This window comes from Littorina saxatilis, linkage group LG14 (genome assembly GCF_037325665.1).
Source record: "Littorina saxatilis isolate snail1 linkage group LG14, US_GU_Lsax_2.0, whole genome shotgun sequence".
Lineage (NCBI taxonomy): Eukaryota > Metazoa > Mollusca > Gastropoda > Littorinimorpha > Littorinidae > Littorina > Littorina saxatilis.
The window spans coordinates 5,743,453-5,747,807 of NC_090258.1; positions in this window are offsets into that span (position 1 = coordinate 5,743,453).

Consider the following 4,355-nt stretch of genomic DNA (forward strand, 5'->3'; position numbering starts at 1 on the left):
TACATATATGACCATAACAGAATTACCTAAACATTTCCACACAGTATTTTTGATCAGACTCTTTATTTGTCTAAATTTACAGTTTCAACCATTCGAGCAAGCAATTCCTGTGTCTCTTTGATTCTATAAATGATTTAAGGACACATCCACAACATATTTGCATTGGACTATTGTTGAGGAAAATGTGTGTTTGGATCAAGTCTGAACTTACTGTTTCAGTTTATGTTTTGTTCGCTGAAATATATCTTATATATATTATATATATTAAACCATCACAATGATACGCGTCTGATAAAAAAGCAAAGCGAATCATTTCAGACTGCAGATTATCACTCATGGACTCTCAATTTTTGTGTGTGTTTACCCAAAAATCAATGTGTTCAGCAAGGCAGCATAAGGAACATGTAGGGCAGGATTGGTATACTTCAGCGAAGGTTTCAGCTGTTCTGCCATCAGTTCTCCATGGCTGCACTCTCCATGGTCAGGTTGCACACCTCTTGAGCAAATCTGGGCAAATATTCACATTTATTATCATTGAACTATCATGATTCACACGACTTAGTATTATTTTTTTAATGTGTACCTATTTTTACATGTATCTGTTTAGTGAGATGGTGGGCAAAACAAAAATGTCATGGAATAAACCTAATATTTGTTTGCCTGGTTGTCTCTGTGTGTGTCTGCATTGTGTTTGTAAAATCAGTTTCTATGGCAATGCGTTAAATACATTTAATTCACTTACTTAAATAAATAATTCTTTTATTACCTGAACCAACGCCCCCAAAAAGGTCATCTGATGATTTGTGCCAGTCTGCTATACATGTTAGTTGGTATGCTTTTTTGTTTTGTTTTTTGGGTGTCATGCAAGAGACACTCAGTATTATTCTGTTAGCAGCCTTGTAAAAGTGATCCTAAAAATGTTCTCTAGCCCTGTTCCCCACCAGACTGTGGTCTCATAGCGCTGCATTGGACACAACATTTCGAACACAAGCACGCGATTAACAACCAAACAGACCTACCAGCACCAAATGTTTATTCATCAAATTCAATCCATCATAAAACGTAAACGTTCAAAGCTTACAACCACCCAAAATAATAAGTGTACAATAAAAAGTAAAATACCAAGAAGCAAGTATTAAACAGGAGGGGTGGGATTACGACTTTAATTCTGCACAGAACCAGTCTTGCTGCAGTGTTGCATGACTGGCACTAGTACAGAACATGATTATGTCTGGTCCGTGCACAGGCGCACGCATGGTTACAGTTGAGGCACTGTTGAACATTAGTTTTCAACTTTTGACATTCCTGCCAGACTTCATCTGTCTTTTATTGTTGTTCATAGAGTTTTGAAAATATACAGCTGAATGTGAGTCGTATTTCAAATACCCATTTATGATTAGCTGGCGTACAATAATGGACTTATCGTTGTAAATTCATGTACATGTTCTTTGATTTGGAAAATAAAGATTACTTCACATGGATTGGTGAAACAACTCAGAAGGGCCCAACTGTATGAGTTACGACTGACCTTTTTTTAACAATGTCGCTCGCATCCTTCCAGATATCACTGGTGTGCTGGACAGTTGAAAACTCATTTTCCTGAAGAATAAATCGGAGCACAAAGTACCGATCGATCAACCAAAGAAGCTAAGCTAACCACAACAACCCTAAGACACTCACAAACACGCGTGCATACACGCGCACACACACACACACACACACACACACACACACACACAGATTTGCAAACACTATTTTGCTTCTTTGTTGGAGTGGGGCTACAAAAACAAATTTATACATTTTAGTTGAACATTGTCGCATAAACTCCATACTGACTATCCCCTTACCCGCCAAAGTACTGCCAATCGAACTTTGGACCATGTATTCCACTCATTTATCTAATTTGTGGTGAACAAATGTATTTTGACTTAGGTAAGCGCTTCGTCGCAAAATCTTCTTTTTTTTCATTCAAGGGACGTAATCTAGCGCAGCGTGTTCGAATAAATCGAATTTTTTGGGTCGAATTTATTCCAAATCCGCTTGACATATATATATGAACTTTACATTCGATCTTTTCTACCTCAAATCATTGTGCCCCTTGAAATTGTCAGGGAAGCAGTACGTGAGTCTAGAGTTAATTTTGTCAGAAGCCTGGCTGACGTCCAACAGTTGTCATCTTCGAAAGCAAGCAATCCAGATCGGAATTTAAAATGAAAAAATCTAAACAAGTGTATCAACAGGAGGACAATTGTTTGTGGCTTGAAGATTTTGAAAATGCTGATTAGATCTAATACCAAAAGCATGAGACTTATAGGCTAAAGAAATATCTCCTATATAGTACCCGAAGGAGCACGATGAATACCCCCCAAAATACAGAAGAGGTAGATCTAGTGAGTGTTGGGATACAACTTGGCTTTAAAATACTGAACAGATCAGCAATGCAACAAGTTGACCTGGCTGGGTGGCATTGGGAGAAGAGAAGGGTAAGCTTATGTTAGTCATTATGGAACATCGTATTTTACCTACCAGTTGAATACTTCTGGTTGCATTTTCACTCAATACAATAATCAAGTTCAGGTTCGATCTCTTCAAACATGACATCAGGGGCCATGCCGATGAAAGAAACTGAAGCGCCGATGAACGTCAATTTCATTTTTGTAATACTGATGCCATAGAAAATACTCGATGATCTGTCGCGCACGCAAACACACACAGGAAATAAAAGAAATAACCTTGCCGGCAAAGCATGAACTAACCTTATTCCACTGAAGGCAATAAAAGCAGAAAAATTGGTTTCACTTTTTAATTTACCAGTTCCTTTTGGAGTTCAAGTACTGAACCAATCGCTTGTCTTGTTACGTTCTTGATCAGATCGATTGGCATAGCAACCAGTATCGAGATGCGCAGTAGCGATACTCTTGAAATTCGAGTCCGACCAATGAAATTACAGAGTATCGATACTCAAAGTCTCGATACTCGCAGTATCGAGGGAAGACCAATGAAATGAACGAGTCTCGATACTCGGAGTATCGAGACTTTGAGTATCGAGACTTTGAGTATCGATACTCAGTCTCGATACTGTGGGCCTTTTGGCGCACCAGGGTGCTGTTCACACTCGAGATCAGAATTTAACCAATCGTTTTGTAGACACTCGATACTGAACTAGGGCGGCATGGCAACCATACTCGATACCACGGATTGGTTCATTTCCATACTCGATACTCGCAGTATCGAGGGAAGACCAATGAAATGAACGAGTCTCGATACTCAGAGTATCGAGACTTTAAGTCTCGATACTCCCAGTATCGAGACTCAGTCTCGATACTGTGGGCCTTTTGGCGTTCCATAATATAGGCAACAAGTTGTTCACATTTTTGTCTTCTTGCATTTGCAACATCTGGTACATACAGTGCATCGATAGATGCAAGAAAGAATCTGTGTTTTCTTTTTGATAGTATTATCAGGCAGTATTTTCTCACTTTAGCCAAAGTCAGGAGCTGATTCACGGCTAGGGAGTGTGCTGGTGTGCAGATCAGTAAATCATGGTGTTTGTTTCAAGTTAATGTGGGTGTAAATGTTTTGTACATGAACACTTTTGGCATCATTTATTAAATTAGACACATCACATATTTAATCCATATGTTGCAGATATCCAAAAGAGAGCCAGCATTTCAACCAAGATCAGTTTACAACCTTGGTTCTGGGCTTGGGTCTGCAATATGGTAAGTTGTCATTTGAAAGTTTGAATGTGGATCTAAATGTAATTAAGGTCTCATCAAATGAATCCATCGGCTTGTTTAATTTGTGATATTTGTTATGATTATTGTTCTCTAGATGCAGAGACATTGACATGCTGAAGTATTAAGTTTGGTCTCTCGAGGAGTAAATATTTTTTGGAGCAGTTGGTGTCAGAGACTGCCAATTTTGGGGAAAATTGTTGGTGTGCATAAATATGCTGGTGCCTTGATCAGGCCAGAATGTTCACCAACAACAAATTGTATTGCATATGGTAGAAACATGCTTATTGGGTATTCTGTCAGAAATGATAATCTATATATCCTTTTTGGAATGAGAATAAGTATAGCAGCGTGTAGTTTTACTTGTGTGAATTAAAGTGCTCAGTATTCTTTCACTGTAGTGCACTATCTTCACATTAATGCCTGACCTCGATTGAGAACAGACTTTAAAACGGACAGGACATGAAAACCTGCTGTTGGTATTCTGTGTGCAGGGCTGCCAACAGTGTTTGGGGGTCTCGTGTGTTTGAGTATTACTGTGTGGACACCAGTCAAGATATGAACACTGTGGCCAGACTTCTCTTGCAAGGCAAGTGTGCACATGAACACTCTGATGGC